The sequence below is a fragment of the Petaurus breviceps genome, unplaced genomic scaffold (genome assembly GCF_028583685.1).
Source record: "Petaurus breviceps papuanus isolate PSGF00001 unplaced genomic scaffold, PetGlider_PUasm1.0 90760, whole genome shotgun sequence".
NCBI lineage: Eukaryota > Metazoa > Chordata > Mammalia > Diprotodontia > Petauridae > Petaurus > Petaurus breviceps.
Genome location: NW_027187338.1, coordinates 7,862,311 through 7,884,617, shown reverse-complemented (window position 1 = coordinate 7,884,617; position 22,307 = coordinate 7,862,311). Strand labels below are relative to the sequence as shown.

Here is a 22,307-nt window from a genome sequence, read left to right as displayed (position 1 = left end):
GATTCTCCCCCCCCCCCCCCCCCCATTAAGCAGCTGGGTTACAATACTAACAACCACCACCAGACAACAGCAAGCTCCTGGAGAGCAGAACAGCCATCTCTGTATTCCTAGCACAGAACTCAGCTTTTTATGCTCAGGAATCAGTTGAATTGAATTAAATTAAACTGGTTAGCTCCATTTTGCAGATGAGGAGCCTAAGCACCAGAGATAGGAAGTGATTTGCCCTGGGTCACATAGCCAAGGTCACTAGCCCTCCCTGCTCCAGGAATGTGTCTTGGGGAGGGAGGATGGTGGCTTCTGGGCCTGAGGCTTTAGTAAATTGCTAGATCTGATCTTGCCTTCCCCCTCATCTCATGCAGAACTGGAGGCACCAAGCAGGCCCTCCCTCATGCTTCCTAACTCTCTGCCAACTGTTCCTCCCCACCCGTTCCCCCAACTTGGCTCTGAGTTATCTCTTCCCCACACCTTGACCCCAAAAGGAGGCAGTGTGGTCAAGTGGGAAGCATAATAGGTTTTGGTCATAGGACTTCATTGAATCCTGGAGCTGCTACTTGGGACTTTCATAACCTTGAGCAAGTACTTCCCCTCCCTAGATCTCAGTTTCCTCATCTGTAAAGTCACGGGATTGGACTGGATGAGCCTTGAATTCCTTCCTAATCCCAAATCCTCTGATCTCATGAAATGGACAGTTAACAGGTCCCACCAGCCGTCTGGGCCCCTAGACCCTCTCAGCAGGTCCTTCGCCATCCGGGAAACCAACCCCAGGAAGCGGTGGGGTCTGTCTGACAATAGCAGGTGCCGGTGTTTGCTCTTGGAGGTTCCCCTCCCTTCCGACACTTTGAGGCTCCCCCAGACTATGGCCACCCCTTCCTGTGAGCATCCCTGAGACCTGAGGAATCCAGCCAGTAGCCAGCTGAGCCAGATGGAGACCCACGGAACCCCGGGATCTAACAGGGAGCCTTTCAGCACCAGGTCACCCCATCTCTGAAAGGAGGCCCCAAAGAGGGAGGGGGCCTTATTCCTGCTCCAAGCAAGGGGACCTGGGGGCTTAAGCCAAGGGGACAGTCAGATCCTCAACTTCCTTTCTGTTCTAAGGATGCACCAATCCTCAGGGGGTGCTGTTTGTGTTAGGTAAAGGCCTGTGAGTTGTGCTGGGGGACAGGATGTCAAATGTGAACACAGATGGACACTCAGATAGGGCCTCCCACAGGGCCTCCAAGGGCAGGGAGCCCAGGCTGGGGCAGGAAGGCAGGACTCCTGGCTCCTGTTTCTGGCACTTCTTAAGATTCCTGATCTAAAGACATCTCAGCACCTCCATCCCTTTGCCTGTGAGATGGTCTCAGAGGCAGACTCTCACTGGGTCTTGGAAAGGTCCTGCCTGGACTAGGAATCAGGAGTTTTGTCTAAACTCTGACCCTGACGCTGATTCACAGTGCAAGCTTGGGTAAATTTTTTTTTGCCTTTTTTTTTTGGAGGGCAATTGGGGTTGTGACTTGCCCAAGGTCACATGGCTAGTTTTTGTGTTAAGTGTCTGAGGCCGAATTTGAACTCTGGTCCTCCTGACTCCAGGGCTGGAGCTCTATTCACTGTGTCACCTAGCTACCCCTATTTCACTTTACTTTTAAATGTCTGGAGTGGATTAAATAATTGCAAATTACTGGAAAACAGTTATCAGTTCTACATAAAGAATGTTCTTCTAACAATTAGAGTTGTCCAATAAATGGAAGGGTCCCCCTAGGAGTCACTGGAAAGCCTCAAACAGACCTACAAAAATCATTCCTCTATGTGCAAATCCCTGGCCCCCTTGTCCTCATGACTGCTCATCCTTTAGCAAACCCTAAACCAGGGTGACTGCCCCCTCTGCCCTTCTTTCCATCCTGCTCAGAAGACTGCTGAATGAAAGCTGGGGAATTCCCACAACCCCTGCTGACCTGTTCACTACACATTTCTGTTATCTAATCTCAATTGGACCCTCAGGGCTATGCAGTAATCCTCTGATTCTTCCCTAATGCACTCTCTATCTGTCTCCAAAGCAGCTGTTCCAAACCTTCTCTTTTCTCCTCAAGCCTCTTATGCCAATCCTTCCCCATCCCCTCTCAGCTGGAGACCTCAAGGCTCATCCTTTACCCAGAGGACACAGACCACCCACTAGTGTCTCTCTTCTTCTATCCCTCCAATTCTCTTTTCCTTTGCTCCAGTCTCCTTTTGAAGGCCAACCCCCATTCCATCCCTTGGCCCCTCAATCTCCCCTCCCTTTCTGATCTTTAGCCCCTATGGAGCATCCAGGTGGAACAGTGAGAAAGATGCTGGACTTAGTTCAAACCGAGCCACAGACACTGACTAGCTGTGTCACCCCAGGCAAGTCATTTAACCTCTGTTTGCTTCAGTTTCCCCATATGCAAAATGGGGATAATTACAGCACTTACTTTTCTTTCTTTTGGGGGGGGATTTTTTTTGGAGGGGGAAGGTAGGGCAATTGGGGTTAAGTGACTTGCCCAAGGTCACACGGCTAGCTTTGTGTTAAGCGTCTGAGGTCATATTTGAACTCAGGTCCTCCTGACTCCAGGGCCAGTGCTTTATCCACTGCGTCACCCAGTTGCCCCCAACAGCACTTACTTTTTCATCATTGTTGTAAGGAGCAAACGAGTTAATAATTATAAAGTGCTTAGTGTGATGCCTGGTACAGTTAGAACTATAGAAACATTAGTTGTTATTATTATTACTCATAGTACCTACCTCCCAGAATTGTAAGGATCAAAATCGTAAATCATTTAGGACAGCGAATGGCTCATAGTAGGTGCTTCATAAATGTCTGCTCCCTTTTCCCCCTCCCGTCAGCAGCATGTCTTCCTGCTGCTTTGCAGTATGTCTGGGTCTTTCACCAGCTTTAAAATGAAAATACTTCTTTTGACCCTGCCATCCCTTCCAACCATGATGCGAGATGTCTCCTTTCATTGTTCAGTTGTTTTTCAGTCATGTACAACTCTTTGCGATCCTATTTGGGGCTTTCCTTGGTAGTGGACACTGGAGTAGTTCGCCATTTCCTTCTCCAACTCATTTTACAGATGAGGAAACTGAAGCAAAAAGGGTTAAGCGACTCACACAGGCTCAAACAGCTAGTAAACTTCTGAGTCCATATTTGAACTCATGAAAATGAGACAATAGGGGTTAAGTGACTTGCCCACGGTCACTCAACTAGTAAGTGTCTGAAGCTGGATTTGAACACAGGTCTTCCTGACTCCAGGCTCAGCACTGGGCCACCTCCCTGCCCAGATGTTTTCTTCCTTCCAATCAAATGAACAAACATTTACTAAGGGCTTACTTTATGCTAGATGTGATGGTAGTTTCTGGAGACCCAAAGATAAAAAGGAAACAATTCCTGCCCTCTAGGAGTTTGCACTCTATTGGAAGGACATAAGGTATACATTGATAAGCAAACAAAATGCATATATGGCAAATACAAAGTCATGATTGGGACAATGTGAGCAATGACACCTGAGGAACCTTGAAGGGAGCCAGAGATCCTAAAAGTCAGGAATGAGGAGACAATACATTCCAGAAATGGGTGAAATACCTACACAAAAGTAAGAAGGTAGAAGACAGAGGCCTGAGTTCAAAGAGACAGTAGAGTTCATGAAGGGTAGGAATATAAAAATCAATCTGGAAATATAGGCTGGAACCAGATTATGATGGGTTATACATTCCAACAGATAAATGTATATTTTATTAAGGACGTAGTAGGGAATCAATGAAGCTTCCTGAGCAGGGGAGTAGCAAAGTCTTAGCTGTGCTTTAAGATAATTACTTTGGCAGTCTTGTAGAAGATGGATTAGAAAAGGGTATCAGGGAGATCAGTTGGGAGATTCTTCCAATAGCATTGGAAAGAGGTGATGAAGACCGGGCTCTGTGAGTGGAGAGAAGAGGGCACATGTGAGAGTCTTTGTAGAAAAAGAAATCATGAGACTTAGCAAGTATTTAGCTATAGGGGAATGTGGTGAGGAGAGTCAAGTACTAAGGTTGACTCTGATGGAGGAAATCTGAGTGATATGAAGGATGGTTGTTCTTGGAAAAAAAAACAGGGAAGTTAGTAAGAGGGTGAGGACTGGGGGAGGGAAATGAGTGCTATTTTGGACAGATTAAGGTTGAAAGGCCTTTTATAGCTGAATTCCTAGAAAAAGTAATCTATACACCCCTGCCTCCATTTCCTCTTCTCCTATTCACTTCTTGGCCCCTCCCAAACTGGCTTCTGGCTCCACCATTCAACTGAGGCATTCTCTCCAAGGTTACCCATGATCTCTTCCTTGCCAAATCTGATGGTGTTTTCCTTAATCCTCATACTGCCTGACTTCTCTGAAGCATTTGATATTATTCATTCTTTATAGACAGTCTTTTCTCTCTGGGTTTTCAGGACCCTGATCTCTTGGTTTCCCTCCTACCTGAATGAGGTTTTCTTTGTAGGGTAAGAAGATCCAGCCTCTAACTGTACCCTAAGACTGTCTCCAGGACCCTCTTCATATTTCTTCTATGCCCCCTCTCTTGGTGATCATATTAATCACCATCTCCACAGAGATCACTCTGAGGTCTATATATCCAGCCCAAGGTTATCTCCTGAGCACCAATCCCACATCACCAACTTGCCTGCTGGATATCTCCAACTAGCTATTCTCTAAGCACTTCAGACTCAACATCTCCAACATGAAATTCATTATCTTCCCTTCCCTCCCACTCCCCTCCCATTAGTCATTGCCTCTTTCTAAGTTTCTTATTTCTGCCAGTAATGTCATTCTTCCAATAAGAATACTCTAAGAATCTCACATTAGTCAAATAGGGGGAAGAGTTATTGTTGTAGAGTCAGAGGTCCTGGATTCAAATAATGAGTTTGTCACTTACAACCTGTGTGGTTTTAGGAAAGTCACTTGAGCTCATGTAGAGGACTAGATGATCTCTAAGGCCCCTTCCAGCTCCAAATCTATGATCCTATAAATAAGCCAGGGGCAGTTAGGTGGTATATTAGAGTGCCTGGTGAAGATCTGAGTTCAAATCTGGCTTCAGACACTTTCTAGCTGTCTGACTGTGGGCAAGTCACTGTAATGTAATGCCAAAAGAAAGGCAACTTCCCAGGTTCAAAATACCAGCATAGGTGCTCTCTATTTTATTTAGTGACAAACCAAGAACAGAGAAGATCAAAACATGACATCATTCCAAATACAGCATTTACTAAGTGTGATTAAATAATCTCCAAGTACTACCCCACCCCAGGATCTTCCAATCATTCAATCAATTACAAAGTCTCCGTTCTAAATACTTCTCCACCCCTAGGCTATACCTTAATTAAGTCCACCACAAAGCCCCTCTTCTCAAATGGAGATTAGTTTCCAAACATAAGGTCAAAAGTTCCCCACCCCTGGATCACAATTGAATCTACCCCAGAGTTACATCAAGTTTAAACACAGCACTTAATACCCAAATGGAGGTCTTTTCTTCATCTTGACAGGAGGCAAGTTCTCAGCAATCTTAGTTCCTGGGGAGACAAGGCTTAGCAAGGCCGTAAGATACATTGCCAGTCCCTTCATGAATTCATCCTCTGTCTGTAGAACAGTCCTAGAACCCCTGAACACTTTAGCAAAGCCCTCTCCCAGGATTTCTGTAAACATACAACAAGAAAATCCTTCTTCAGGGCTTCTGAACCAACAGAAAGGCTCCCAGACCCCTGCAACAACAGCACTGTCCTTCACCAGTGGACAGTATTCACTCTGTCTGCAGGACAGTCTCCAGACCCCTGCAACAACAGTACTGTCCCTCACCAGTGGACAGTATTCACTCTCTGTCTGCAGGACAGTCTCAGGGCTTCTTAGCGAACAGCCAGGTTCCAGGACTTCTTCAACAAAAGGACAGTCTTTCACCAGTGGACAAATCTGGCAAAATAACATCAAAACAGACAAAGTACCAGCAAAACAGCCATGTCTCCTCAGTCCTTGGCAGCTCAGGGGGCAGGTCTCAAAAGTCCAGGGCAATTCAAAGCGGCCACCAGCAATTCTCTTAGTCTCTCTCTCTCCACGAGGTGCTGCTTCCAAAAAGATCTTCCGCCTCTCTCTTGTGTCTCCAAATCTACGTCACCAGCTCCTCCCAGTTCAGGACTTTCTTTTCACATCAAAAAGTCCATCCCACAGGTGGGATTAACAAGCTCTGGGTTTTAATACAATCAATTTGAAACCCAAGCCCAATACAGGGGAATCTCCACATTCCATTACTATCACAGTCACTTAGTGCTGCTTGCCTCAGTATTCTCATCTGTACAATGAGCTGGGGAAGAAAATGGCAAAGCAATATGGTATCTTTGCCAAGAAGACCCCAAATGAGGTCAGGAAGAGTCAGACACTACTGAAACACCTGAACAACAAAAACAAAGAAGCCTCTTCTGAGTGCCCATAATTCCCCCAAGTTGACCCAGGGAAAAAGTAGTGAATCTAGGATTTCTTGGTCTTCTGAATCTAAATGCGGGGATCTTTCCAAAATTTTTTTTGCTTTTTTTTTTTTCCTTTTTGGAGCGGGGAAGGTAGGGCAATTGAGGTTAAGTGACTTGCCCAAGGTCACACAGCTAGTTTTTCGTGTTAAGTGTCTGAGGTCAGATTTGAACTCAGGTCCTCTTGACTCCAGGGCCGGTTCCTTATTCACTGTGCCATTTAGCCGCACCCCCCCCATCTTTCCATTTTCACAATGCTGCTTCTCCCTCTCCAAACCCCGAAATCCACACATTTCTCACTCCTTCAGAGTGAACATACACCTGTAACATAAGGCAACAGAATGTTCTTTAGGCTAGGAGCGGGAGGACCTAGCTTTGATTTCTGCTCCCTACTCTTTGTGTAAATTGGGCAAATCACTCCCACCTCTCAGTTTCCTCCTCTATAAAATGGGAGTTTTGGGCGAGACCGCCTCTTGCCAACTTCCAAAGGTTTCTGCTTCTATACACCCTTGCACGTACCTGGAAGTTAAAGTATGCTAGCTCCACCTGGTGGCAGTATGCCTGAACTGTGGGTTCATAATGAGATGGTCTCGACTAGCCCATTGACAGAACTAAAGCTATGAAGCCACAAGAAATACCGCAGGAATATGTTTCATGGGATAAGGCAGGAAAGCATAGATTTAGTGCTGGAAGGAAACCTAGAGGCCACCTATTCTAATCCTTTAATTTTACACAGAAAATCTCAGAGAAATTAAGTGATTTGCCGAAGCTTAGTAGACTGCCTAGAGCATGGTACATACTTTTTAATATTTTTTTTCCCCAGTTACATGTAAAGATAATTTTTAACATTCTTTTAAAAAAATTTTGAATTCCAAATTCTTTCTCTCTCTTCTCCTTCCCTGAGATAGTAAGCAGTTTGGTATATGTCAATCATGCAAAATATATTTCCACATTAGTCATGCTGTCAAAGAACACATAGGCCAAACACCACCACCACCCCCAAAAAAAAATACGAACCCACAAACCAAAAAACTAAATCACGAAAAAAATTAAAGTAAAAAAAGTATGCTTCAATCTGCATTCAGACTTCATCAGTTCTTTCTCTGGAAGTGGATAGTATTTTTCACCATGAATCCTTCGGAATTAACTCGGATCATTGTATTATATTGCTTCAAATAGCTAATTCATTTGCAGTTGATCATCTTACAATATTGCTGTTACTATATACAATATTCTCCTGATTCTGCTCACTTCACTTTACATAGTGCATATAAGTCTTTCCAGGTTTTTCTGAAATCCGCATGCTCATAATTTCTTATGAAACGATAGTATTCCATTACATTTATATACCACAACTTGTTCATCCATTCTCCAATTGATAGGCATCCCCTCCAGTCCCAATTCTTTGCCACCACAAAAAGAGCTGCTATAAATATATATTGTTTTACAAATAGGTTCTTTTCCTTTTATTGAAGCATGACAGGTGCTTAATAAATGTTTATCGATTGGTTGATTGATTGTCTAAGGGCAAATCAATGGTAAAGAGGAGAGCGTAGAATGAAACTCAGGTCCTCTCACTTCCTGCCTGGGGCTCATTCTAGTACTTAAATTATAGGTGAATTTCACTCAAGGTTCCAAATGGTAGAAATAGTAACTTACCAAGGCCACATAGGTCTTCAGTGACTGAGGCAGGAATCTATGGATTTCTCTTGCTAAACATGAAATGCAAATCCCCCAACAATACGTTCATACATACTTTCCAAATACAGAAATAGGATCACTACATCAAGAGCTATGAATGACCTTAGAAATCATGTCTTTCTTTTTTCAGAGGCAGAGTCAAGATGGTGGAGTGAAGGCAGGGACTCACATGAACCGTCCCCAAATTCCCTCCAAACAACCTTAAAACGATGCTTCAAATCAAATTCTGGAGCAGCAGAGCCAACAAAAGTGCAGGATAAAACAATTTTGAATCCCGGGACAACTTAGGAGGTCAGCAGAGGGTCATGCTCAGACCTGGACCCCAGTATAGACTGCAGAACACCAACGTGCCAGCAGCAGGCCTTGGAGGCAGTCCATCAGTGGCAGAAGCAGCTACTGGAGCTCTCAACCCACAAAAGCAGCTGGTCAGAAGATTACAAAGGATCCTTTGCTGGCACTGGGTGAGGACCCTGTCACACTGTCCATACCCAGTTCCAGGTTATAATGCCAGAACTAAGAGGAGCACTAACTCACTAGCACTTGCAGTCAGGTTGGTGCAGGGGCTCTGATCATAGTTCAGTCGTGGAGGAGAATGCTTGTGGTCACTCACAGACCAGAACATAGGCTAGGAGAGCAGAGACTCCACCCCTCCTTAGATCATATCACCTTGAAAGAACTGAAGACCTATAGACCCCAGAGTTAGCTCTGAACACAGCTGTAAGAAAGTCCTGAAGCCTCTCCAGCCCAGGAACAGAGCCCAACTTTAACAGAAAATTATAAGTCAAGAAATAAGCTGGACAGGGGCGGCCAGGTGGCTCAGTGAGTAGGAGCAATGGCTCTAGTGTCGGGATGACCTGGAGATCGAATCCTGGGCTCAGACACTTAGCACCCACCCAGAAACACCTGGCCGTGTAACCTTGAGCAAGTTACTTAACCCCAATTGCTTAGGGGCAGCCAGGTGGCTCAGCAAGTAAGAGCACCAGCTCCAGTGTTGGGATGACCTGGAGATCGAATCCCGGGCTCAAACACTCAGCACCACACCCAGAAATAACTGGCCGTGTAACCTTGAGCAAGTTACTTAACCCCAATTGCTTAAAAAAAAAATACTAATTGTTATACAGCATGATTCTCTGGGAAGGTGAAGGAAGGATACTGGGGAACAATATGATAATATAAAAAACAAATGACATCAATTAAAAAAAAACTTTAAAAAAAAAGAAATAAGCTGGATAATGGGCAAACAACAACAATAAAAAAAACCTGACCATAGAAAGTTACTACAGTGAAAGGAAAGATCAAAACACAAACTCAGAAGAAGACATTAAAGTCAAAACAAAAACATGCAAAGCTTCAAAGAAAAAATGTGAATTGGTCATAGGTACAAAAAAAGAATTCCTGGAAGAACTAAAAAGAAATTAAAAATCAAATAAAAGAGGTAGAGGAGGGGTGGCTAGGTGGAGCAGTGAATAGAGGACTGGCCCTGGAGTCAGGAGGACCTGAGTTCAAATCCAGCCTCAGACACTTAACACTTACTGGTATATATACTATAGGAATAGCTGTGTGACCTTGGGCAAGTCACTTAACCCCAATTTCCCTGCCTTCCCCCCTCCAAAGAAAAAATCAGAAAAAAAGAGGTAGAGGAAAAACTGGGAAAAGAAATGAGTGGTGCAACAAAATTATGAAAAGAAAGTCAACATCTTGATAAAGGAGGCACACCAAAAAATTTAAAAAAAAACGCTGAAGAAAATAACACTTAAAAAAATAAAATTGGCCAAATGGTAGAAGAGGCACAAAAATCCACTGAAGATAATTCCTTAAAAAGCAGAATTGGCCAAATAGAAAAGAGGTACAAAAATTCATTGAAGAAAATAACTCCTTAAAAAGAACTGGACAAATGAAGAAGGAGATACAAAAACTCACTGAGGAAAATAACTCCTTAAAAATTAGAATTGGGAGCAGCTAGGTGGTGCAGTGAATAGAGCACTGGCCCTGGAGTCAGGAGGACCTGAATTCAAATCTGGCCTCCAACACTTGACATACTTACTATCTGTGTGACCTTGGGCAAGTCACTTAACCCCAATTGCCCTGCCCTCCCCCCTCCAAAAAAAGCAAAAAAAAAAAAAAAAGAATTGGGCAAGTGAATATAATTACTTAACAAGACATCAAGAAATCATAAAAACAAAGTCAAAAGAATTTTAAAAATAGAAGAAAATGTGAAATTTCTCATTGGAAAACACTGACCTGGAAAATAGATTCAGAAGAGATGACTTAAGAATTATTGGACTACCTGAAAACCATGACCAAAAAAAAACAGTTTAGGTGGTGGAGCCAAGATGTCAGCATAGAAGCAGGAAAATTCCCTATGACCCCTCCATAACCACCTCAAATAACTATAAAAAATGACTCTAAACAAACTCTACAGAACCCAGAGTTGTGACAGAGTGAAACAAACCTCCTGATGAAGAAAGTCCAGCAGGCTGGCAGGAAGGATCCATTGCAGTGTGCTGGGAACAGAGCCCAGCCCCATGTGACCCTGTGGTTTTTAGTCTCAGGGTGGACATGACCAGCCCCAGCTGGAGGGACTTTGGGAGAGTAGATCACCAGCAGCTGTGGTGGTTTCCAGAATTATCTACCCATAAATGCCAAAGACAAAGTGAAAGTTCAGTGTGGACTTTGTGGGAACAGGGGGTCTGGGAGTGAGGTCCAGCCTCTGCCCCCAGAGGGAGAAGCGGCTGAGGTTCAGCGGCCACTGCCACATGGCTGTTTCAGAGTGCCTGGCCTGCAGATTGTAGGAGGACCAAGCAATCAGTCTGAGGGGTAACTGCTCTTGCTTTAACTTGCTTGGATCTGGATTGCTGTCTAGGGTGGAGTTCCTGGGGTGCATGACCAGTGTACCAGAGCCAGTGGAGGCTTCTGAGAGTGTACCCAACTAATAGCTCTGGCAGCTGAGAAAACCCCAGCAGTTTGGGACAAAGCTCTCCTCTCTGGAAGCAGAGTTCTACTGTGGCAAAAATCTCAAAAGTCTCAAAAAAAAAATTGAGTGGCAACATGAGCAATCAAAGGAAGCAAAGCAAGCACAGCAACCCGACTCTAGATTCCTTTTGGGGGGACAAAAAGGATCAAAGCATAGAACAGGAGGAAGACAACAAAGTCATAACTCCTGCACCAAAAGCTTCCAAGAAAAATATGAATTGCTTACAGGCCATAGAGGAACTTAAGAAGGATTTTGAAAAACATGTAAGAGAAGTGGAGGAAAAATCGGAAAGAGAAATGAGAATGATGCAAGAAAATCATGAAAAGAGAGTCAACAACTTGACTAAAGAAAATAACACCTTAAAAAATAGACTAACTCAAATGGCAAAAGAGGTTCAAAAAGCCAATGGGGAAAAGAATGCCTTAAAAAAGGCAAATTTGTCAGTTGGAAAAAGAATCTCAAAAGCTCACTGAAGAGAATAACTCTTTCAGAATTAGATTGGAACAAATGGAAGCTGGTGACTTTATGAGAAATCAAGATTCTATTAAACTATTAAACAGATCCAAACAAATGAAAAAATAGAAGACAATGTGAAATATCTCATTGGGAAAACCACTGACCTGGAAAATAGATCCAGGAGAGACAATTAAAAATTTTTTGGACTACCTGAAAGCCATGATCAAAAAAAGAACCTAGAAATCATCCTTCAAGAAATTCTCCAGGTGGGGCGGCCAGGTAGCACAGCAAGTAAGAGCACCGGCTCCAGTGTTGAGAAGACCTGGAGATCGAATCCCGGTCTCACACACTTAGCACCCACCCAGAAACACCTGGCCATGTAACCTTGAGCAAGTTACTTAACCCCAATTGCTTAGGGGAGGCCAGGTGGCTCAGCAAGTAAAGAGCTAGGATTAAAACCAATCACCTACCCAGAAAAACTGAGTATAATACTTTCAGGGAAAATATGGATATTCAAGGAAACAGAGGAATTTCAAACATTCTTGATGAAAAGACCAGAGCTGAACAGAAAATTTGACTTTCAAATACAAGAATCAAAAGAAGCATGAAAAGGTAAACAAGAAAGAGAAATCAAAAGGAACTTACTAAAGTTGAACTGTTTACATTGCTCCATGGAAAGACACTATTTGTGACTTATGATACTTTTCTCAGTATTGGAATAGTTGAAAGGAATATGTGTGTGTGTATGGGTGTGTGTATGTGTATGTATATGTGTGTATATGCATATATAAGGGGCACAGGGTGAGTTGAATATGAAGGAATGGTATCTAAAAAATAAAATTAAGAGGTGAGAGAGGAATAGATTGGAAGAAGGTGAAAGGGAAAGATAGAATAGGATAAATTATCTCACATAAAAGAGGCAAGAGAAAGCTGTTACAATGGAGGGAAAGGGCAGGGAGGTGAAAGAGAATGAATCAATCTTACCCTCATTGTATTTGGCTTAAGGAGGGAATAACATGAACACTCAATTGGGTATCTTAGCCTACAGGAAAGTGGGGGGAAGGGGATAAGAGGGGAGGATTATAGAAGGGAGGTAGATTGGGGGATGGGATAGTCAGAAGCAAACATTTGTGAAAAGAGTCAGGGTTAAAAGAGAAAATAGAATAAATGGGGGGGATAGGATGGAGGAAAATATAGTTCGCCTTTCATAATATGACTACTACAGAAATGTTTTACGTAACTACATATCTATAACCTATATTGAATTGCTTGTCCTTTCAATGGGGGTTGAGGAAGATGGAAGAAGGGAGAGAATCTGGATCTCAAAGTTTAAAAAATAAATTTTTAAAAATTGTTTTTACATGCAACCAGGAAATAAGATATGCAGACAATAGGTTATAGAAATCCATTTTGCCCCACAAGAAAGTAAGGGGTAAGAGGGTGAGGGAGGGCATTGAGGAGATAGAAGAGAGGGCAGACTGGGGGAAGGGGTAATCAGTATGATTACCATCTTGGGGTGGGGGGAGGGGAAAGATAGGGAGAAAATTTGGAACTCAAAATCTTTTGGAAATGAATGTTGAAAACTAGAAATAAATAAATAAAAATTTTTTAGAAAAGAAAATTTTACTTTCAAATACAAGACTTAGAAGAAACATAAAAAGGTAAACATGAAAGAGAAATCATAAGGGATTTAATAAGGTAAAACTGTGATGATACTTGTAATTCCTAAGAACTTTATCATTATTAGGACAGTTAGAAAGAGTATACATAGAGGGCATGGGTGTGAGTTGACAATGATGGGATGATTTCCAAAAAATAAAATTAAGAGGTGGAAAACAGGGCTGCACTGGGACAAGGGGGAAGGGAGAGGTCGAATGGCATAAATTGTCTTACATAAAAGAGGCATTAAAGGTAGAGCATTTACAATGGAGTGAAAGGCAGGGGTGGTGTAGACAACACTTGAACCTTACTCTTATCTGAGTTGACTCAAAGAGAACCTAGACACTCAATCAGGCATAGAAATCTGTCTTGAAGGGGATAAAAAAGGGGAGGGTTATAGAACACAAGGCAGATTGAGGGAGGTTGTGGTTAAAAGCAAAACAGACTTTATAGGAGGGATAAGGTAAAAGGAGAGAGAAAGAAAGACAAATAGGGGGAAAATAAGAAATAGGAAAATACAGTTAGCAATCATAAATGTGAATGTAAATGTGAATGGAATGAACTCACTCATAAAAGGAAAGTAGATAGCAGAGTGGATTAAAACCAGAATCTGACAATATATTGTTTACAAGAAACACCCTTGAAGCAGAGAGATACACACAGAGTAAAAGTAAGGGTCTGTAGCAGAATCTATTATACTTTAGCCTAAGTTAAAAAAAAAAAAAGCAGGGGCAGCAATCATGACTTCAGACAAAGCTAAAGCAAAAATATTCCTAATGAAGAGAGATAAGCAGGGAAAATACATTTTGCTAAAAATTACCATAGTCAATGAAGTAATATCAATACTAAACAAATATGTCCCAAATGGTATAGCATCGAAATTCCTTTTTTAATTATTTTAATTTAAAAACAATTCCCATGTTAGTAATGTTGTAAAAGAATAAATAGAACAAAAGAAAAAAGCATGAAAAAAAATTAAATGAAAATAGAATGCTTCAATTTACATTTAAATTTCTTTCTCCAGATGTGAATGGCATTTTCCACCATGAGTCCTTTGGAACTGTCTTGGATCATTGTATTGCTGAGAACAGCTAAGTCATTCATGGTCAATCATGGCACAATGCTGCTGTTAGCATACACAATATTCTTCTGATTCTGCATCAATTCAAGTAAATTTTTCTGGGTTTTTCTGAAATCAGTATGCTCATCATTTCATATAGCATAATAGCATTCCATCAAATCCATATACCACAATTTGTTCAGCTATTCCCCAATTGATGGACATCCCCTCCATTTCTAATTCTTTATCAACATAAAAAGAGGTGCTATAAATATTTTCATACATGTTAGACTTTTCCCCTTTTTTATGATCTTTTGTGAATAGAGAACTAGTAATGGCATTGCAGGATCAAAGGGTATGCACAGTTTTATAGCCCTTTGGGTATAGTTTCAAATTCCTCTTCAGAATGATTGGATTAGTTCACAACCCTACCAACAGTGCATTAATATCCCAGTTTTCTCACATACACTCCAGTATTTATCATTTCCTTTTTCTGTCATTTTAGCCAATATGATAGGTGTGAGATGTTTATGACTATAGATAATTTTGATTCCTTCATCTAAAAACTGCTTGTTCTGCTTGTTTATATCCTTTGACCATTTATCAGTTAGGGAATGATCCAAATTCTTAAAGAAAAAGTTAAATGAGTTACAGAAGGAAATAGATACTAAAAATATACTAGTGGGAGACCTCAACTTTCCCCTCTCAGAACTAGAGAAATCCAGCCAAAAAATAAACAAGAAAGAAGTTAAGGAGATGAATAGAATTTTAGAAAACTTAGGAGCAGTTAGGTGGCACTGGGGCAGCTAGGTGGCACAGTGAGTAGAGCACTGGCCCTGGAATCAGGAGGGTCTGAGTTCAAATTTGACCCTTCCACTTTACACTTACTAGCTTTGCGACCTTGGGGAAGTCACTTAACCCCAATTGCCCTGCCTTCCCCCCTTCAAAAACACCAAAAAAAAAAAAGGAAGAAAGAAAACTTAGATATGATAGACCTCCAGAGAAACCTGAATGGAAATAAAAGGGAATATGTTTTTTTTTCTTAATGGTACATGTTACCTATACAAAAACTGATTAGGGCATAAAAACCTCAAATCCAAATGCAGAAAAGCAGAAATATTAAATGTATTCTTTTCAGATCATAATGATCAAAAAAATAAATTCAATCAAAGGCTATGGAAACATAGATTAAAAATTAATTGGAGGTGGTGCAGTGAATAAGAGTACTGGCCCTGGAGTCAGGAGGACCCAGGATCAGTTCCAGCCTCAGATACTTAACACCCACACAAAAAAAACTGTCCATGTAACCTTGGGCAAGTTACTTAACCCCAATTGCTTAAAAAAAATTTAATTGGTTGGGGGGGGAGGGGAAGTGGCTAGGTTGCACAGTGAATAGAGCACCAGCCCTGGAATCAGGAGGACCTGAATTCAAATCTGGCCTCAGACACTTAACATACACACACAAAAAAAAACTAGCTGTGTGACCTTGGGCAAGTCACTTGACCCCAATTGCCCTACCTTCCCCTCTCAAAATAAAAAAGAAAAATTAATTTGAAACTAAATAATCTAATTCTAAAGAATGAGTGGGTCAAAGAACAAATCACAGGAAAAATATAATTTAATTAAAGGCAACAATAAGACAACACACCAAAATTTATAGGATGCAGCCAAGGAAGTACTTAAGAGAAAAATTGTATCTCTAAACACTTATGTCAGTAAATATAGAGAAAGAGTAGATTGATGAATTGGGCATGAAACTAAAACAACTTGGAAAAGAACAAGTTAAAAATCTCCAGTTAAACACCAAATTGGAAATTCTGAAAATGAAAGGAGAGATGAATAAAGTTGAAAATAAGAAAATCATTGAACTAGTAAACAAAACCAGCAGCTGGTTTTATGGGGAAAAAAAACAATAAAATAGGTAAACCATTTACTAATTTCATTTTAAAAAAGATAAAGGAAAACTAATTTCCCAGTATCAACAATGAAAAGGGTTAATTCATTACCAAAGAAAAGGAAATTAAAGTAATGATTAAGAACTATCTTCAGGGCAGCCAGGTAGCACAGCGAGTAAGAGCACCGGCTCCAGTGTTGGGATGACATGTGGATCGAATCCGGGCTTAGACACTTATTACCCACCCAGAAACACCTGGCCATGTAACCTTGAGCAAGTTACTTAACCCCAATTGCTTTAAAAAAAAAAAAAAAAGAACTATCTTGCCCAATTATATGCCAATAAATCTGATAATCCAAGTGAAATGGATGAATATTTACAAAAATAAAAATTGACCAGATTAACAGAAGAGGAAATAGATAACTTAAATAATTCTACCTTAGAAAAATAAATTGAATAGGAGTGGCTAAGTGGTGCAGCAAATAGAGCACTGGCCCTGGAGTCAGAAGGACCTGAGTTCAAATCCAGCCTCAGACACTTAACACAAAACTAGCCCTTTGACCTTGGGCAAGTCACTTAACCCCAATTGCCCTACCTTCCCCTCTCCCCAAAGCAAAAAATAAAAATTTAAAAATTTAAAAAAAGAAATATAAATTGAACAAGCCAAAAATGTGCTCCCTAAGAAAAAAAATCCCCAGAACCAAATGGATTCACAAGCAAATTCTACCAAACATTTAAAAAAGCAATTAATTTCAATGCTATATAAACTATTAGAAAAATAGCCAAAGAAGGAGTCTTACCAAATTTCTTTTACAACACAAATATGGTGCTGATACCTAAACCTGAAGGAGCAAAAGCAGAGAAAGAAAACCATATAGATCAATTTCCCTAATGAATATTGATGCAAAAAAAATTTAAATGAAATACTAGCAAAGAGATTACAGCAATATGTTGCAAGGGATTTATACCAGAAATACAAGGCTGGTTCAATATTAGGAAAACTATCAGCCTAATTGACAATATCAATAACAAAACAACAAAAAGTCATATTATTATCTCAATTCAGAAAAAGCTTTTGACAGAATACAACACTCATTCTTACTAAAAAAAACAAACACTGGCAAGCATAGGAATGAATGGAATTTTCCATAAAATGATGTTAGTACTTATCTAAAAACATTAGCAAGCATTATCTGTAACAGGGATTAGCTAGAAGCCTTCCCAAAAAGATCAGGGGTGAAACAAGGATGGGCATTATGCCCATTATCACTACTATTATTCAATATTGTACTAGAAATGCTAGCTATGGCAATAAGAGAAGAAAGAGACATTGAAGGAAACTAGAAGAGACAGTGAGGAAACAAAGCTATCATTCTCTGTAGATGAGATGATGACATATATACTTAGAGAATTCTAGAAAATCAATTAAAAACTAGTTGAAATAATTGACTTTAGCAAAGTTGCAGGATATAAAATAAATCCACATAAATCATTAACATTTGTATATATTACCAACAAAATCCAGCAGCAAGAGATAAAAAGAGAAATTCCATTTAAAGTAACTTCAGATGATATAAAATACTTGGAAGTCTAGTTGCCAAGACATATCCGGGAACTATATGAACATAATTACAAAACGCTTTTCACACAAATAAAGTCAGATCTAAACAATTGGGAAAATATTAATTGCTCACAGGTAAGTGTAAGAGTAATGAAATTTGAAGATTCCTTTGTATTGATAAGCTAACAGGTACTTAGCACTTAGTGTCAAGGTAATTATATTAAGCCTCTGTTAAAGAACAGAAGGTATGAACCCCTGTTGCTGATGTAACAGGAAGGGGCTGAACAGGGAGGAGCTAATACCATTATATAATGAAAAGCCCCAGCTGGAAGAGTCTGAATTTCTTGGGGTAAGCATCATGGAGGCAGAGCAGCTGCTGCCAGGGAGAGAGAGAGAGAAAATTTCTCTCAGCAAGCATTTGAAGGCTGGGCTGCTACTGCTGGACTGGAGACTGAACTGAGAATTGAGAAGAACTGAGAAGAGAAATGAGAATTGAGAACTAAGACAATTTCTTGGAGCAAGCCATGTGGAGGTTGGATAAAGTGATTTTGATTTTAAGAACAAGAGAAAAAGATTTTGATTTTGAGAATGGAGCTGGAGAAAGTAATTTTGATTTTGAGAACAAAACTTGTGGTGGCAGAGCTTCTTCTGAGAGCCAGCCAAACTCCTGCTGGGGGCTTCCAAGGACCAGCCAAGCTGGAGGGGACTTCTGAGGGCCAGCCAGTGCTGCCAAAGGAAGCATGACTGTGGTGTTGGTACTTTGTCTGTCTATTTTGGGTCTATGTTGATTTCACAGGCAGAAAGTGAATTGAGATGATAGTGCTGACCATGTGTGTGAATACTGTTATAATTCTGCTAAGCTTGATGTGTATAGATATTGCTGTGGCTCTAAGTTTTCTCTTCCCAGAAACAGAAACTGTGAAGGACCTGAGGTGGATTGGACACCGTGAGCTTCAATGTGGATCAGGAACAACACAGAGAGCTGGACAAGGAACTGGGAGCTGTCTGCCTTTGAACTCAGGTGGCAGTTTTGGGGCAGGAGCTGTGACCATGGAAAAGGAACCATGGGAGCTGAAAGCCTGCTTTGAGTCAAGATGAGATTGTCTTGAGTAGTGACTGATGAAATTGTAACTTACTTGTGACCTAGGGGTAGATGGCCCTTGTACTTTCCACCACCCCTTAAGAGGATACTGAGTAGTGACTGATGAAATTGTGCCCCATGGGTGGAGGACTTTGACCTTTTGTACTTTGTGTCAATTAAGGAGGCTTGCCTCCTTAAGGGTGACTGAATTGAAGACTTACTAAATGATTGAATTACAGAATGAATGTACTTTGTTCAAAATTATGTGACCACTTTGGTGAAAACTATGTGGCTATTTTAGTAAAAAGTTGTAACATTGTGAATGCTGTACCTTGACTTTCTTTGAATGTTTTGTCTTAGTTGGTTACTGAATAAATGGAGGGTTTACTATACTGTGTAATCAAGAACCTTGAAAGCTGTTCACAGCAGCAGTCCTCTGGAAAGCTGCTTATGCTTGGCTTTACAGTAATCCAAGTCAATATAATAAAAATGACAATTATATATAAAGTAATGTACTTACTGAGTGTCATATCAAACTACCAAAGAATTATTTTGTAGAGCTAGAAAAAATAATAAAATTCATCTGGAAGAACAAAAAGTCAAGAACATCAAGGGAATCATGAAAAAAAAAAATGTGAAAGTGACCTAGCAAGTGTTGTTCAGTGATTTTTCAGTCATGTCTGTCTCTTCCTGACCCTGTTTAGGGCTTTCTTAGCAAAGATACTAGAGCTGTTTGCCATTTCCTTCTCCAATTCATTTTAGAGATTAGGAAACTAAGGCAAACAGAATTAAGTGACTTGCCCAGGATCATACAACTAGTAAATATAAGGCCAGATTTGTACTCAGAAAGACAAGTCTTCTTGACTCCAGAGCCAGCACTCTATCCACTGTACCACCTCACTGGCCTAACCATACCAAGTCTCAAAATGTTACAAAGCAGTAATCATCGAAACAAATATCAAAACAAAATAAAGTGATGGATCAATGGAATAGATTAGGCATATAATAAACAGTAGTAAATGACCATAGTAATCTAGTGTTTGGTAAAGCCAAATATCCAAGCTTTTGGGACAAGAGCTCAGTATTGGACAAAAATCACTGGGAAAACTGGACAGCAGTTTGGCAAAAACTGGGTAAAAACCAACATCTCACACCATATGCCAAGATAAGGTCAAAATGGGGGGATTTAGACATAAAAGGTAATATCATAAGTAAATTAGGAGAGCATAGAATATTTTACCTGCTAGATCTTTGGATAAAGAAAGAATTTATGACTAAACAAGAGAGAGAGGGTCACAAGAAGTAAAATGGTTAATTTTGACTACATTAAATTAAAGGGTTTGGGCAAAAACAAAAACAATACAGCCAAAATTAAGAGGAAAGCAGAAAACTGGGGGGGGGTAATTCATAGCAAGTTTTTCTAATAAAAACCTTATTTCTCAAATATACAGAGAACTGAGTCAAATCTGTAAGAATATGAGTGATTCTCCAATTGATAAGTGGTAAAAGGATATGAACAGGCAGTTTTTAGAAGAAACCAAAGCTATCTATAGTCAAATAAAAAATGCTCTTAATCACTACTGATGAGAGAAATGCAAATTAAAACAACTCTAAAGTACCACCTCACACATATCAGATTAGCTAATGTGACAGAAAAGGAAAATGACAAACGTTGGAGGGGGTGTGGCACTAATGTATTGTTGGTCGATTGTGAACTAATCCAAACATTTTGGAGAGCAATTTGGAACTATGCCCAAAGGGCTATACTCTTTGATCTAGCAAAACCACTTCTAAGTCTGTATCTGAATGAGATAAAAAAAAAAAAGGAAAAGAAAATACCCATTTGTATAAAAATAGTTATAGCAGCTCTTTTTGTGATGACAAAGAATTGGAATTCTTTGAGAATTCTTTGAAAGGATGTGCATCAATTGAGGAAGGCTGAACAAGTTGTGATATACAATTCTGATGGAATACTATTGTGCTTTAAGAAATGACAAACAGGTAGATTTCAGAAAACCTGGGAAAACTTACATGAATTGATGCAAAGTGAAGTGAGCAGAACCAGAAGAACATTGTACATAGTAACAGTAACATTGTGTGATGAGCTCTTCTCAGCAATGATCCAAGACAATTCTGAAGCACTTATGATAAAAAAAAATGCTATCCACTTCTGGAGAAAAAATGATGGAATCTGAATGCAGATTGAGGCATAATTTTTTAAACTTTATTTATGCTTCTTCTTCTTGTTTTTTTTGCCTGTGTTTTCTTTCACAACATGGCTAATATGGAAATATTTTATTTGACTGTGCATGTATAATCTATATTTAATTGCTTGCCTTCTCAAAGATGGAAGAGGGGAAGGAGGGAGATAACTTGGAAGTCAAAATTTTTATGAGTAATTGTTATAAATTGTTTTTACACATAGTTGGACAAAATATATAAAAGTTATATTAAAAAAAGAAGTCATGTCTTTTAACCTACCTCATTTTATAAATGAAGCAACTGAAATTCAGAGAGTTTGTGACTTGCTTAAATTCATACAATTAATAAGTAGAAGAGCTTGGATTTTATAGCCGTGTGACCTGAGCAGACTTTTCCCCTTTTGTGTTTTAGTTTCCCCGTCTGTAAACATGAGACTCTATGTGGGAGAGGCAGTGTTGGGGAGGTTGGGGAGACACATTCTCAGCAGCAGGTGGGAATGGTTCACAGCATGGGTGAACCAACTTAGAGGGGTACTTATTACTGAATGATCAGGAACACAGTGATTTCATTCATTTATTCATGATCAGGATGGGCCAGATCTTGGGATTAAAAATTAACTCAGCCAAGTTAGGAAAGTGGTAGAAGGATCAGTAATTACCAGGTCAGTTCAATTTAATTCAATGAACATTTATTAAGAACCTACTATGTGCCAGGTACTATGCTAAGTACTGGGGCTACAAAAAGAGACAATCCTTGCCCTTAAGGAGCTTACAATCTAGTGGAGAGTTAGAGGTAACTCTGCAAGTGATACAAGCTCTGGACTGAGAGACAGAAGATTTGGGACTTTGTCTCAGCTCTGCCATTGACTTTTTTTTTTCTATTAATTTATTCATAACATCCATCTTTCCAATTTTGAATTCCAAATTCTCTCTCTCCTTCCAGTCCCTCCTCCACTCATTGAGAAAGCAAGCAATATGGTATCCATTATACATGCCATTGACCTTTAAAAAAAATTTTTTTTTAATTTTGAACTCGACATAACACTGACAAACAGGGATGTTTCCATATATTTAAAAAAAAACAAACAAAAAAGAGGATTATGTATGAAATCTTGAATCTCTATTACAGTTTTTAAAAGTAGGTATGACATTTAACAATGCAGTATCAACACTACCCTTCTTGTTTGTGTCTCTGAACTTTCTTGTGCTTTCTTTTCCATGTATGTGTGTTTTTAAAAAGATTTCATTGATAGTTTT

The 22,307-nt window shown here is 40.1% G+C and overlaps 1 long non-coding RNA gene across 1 annotated transcript in view; it reads right to left on the bottom strand.

Annotated features, from left to right (window-relative positions):
- Positions 1-5,134: 5,134 nt before the first annotated feature.
- LOC138146268 (uncharacterized) overlaps positions 5,135-22,307 on the bottom strand; it is a 40,926-nt gene continuing 23,753 nt past the window's right edge. The window contains exon 5 of the long non-coding RNA XR_011164442.1: positions 5,135-6,784. This is a non-coding gene — a long non-coding RNA (uncharacterized lncRNA). The remainder of the gene's footprint in view (positions 6,785-22,307) is intronic.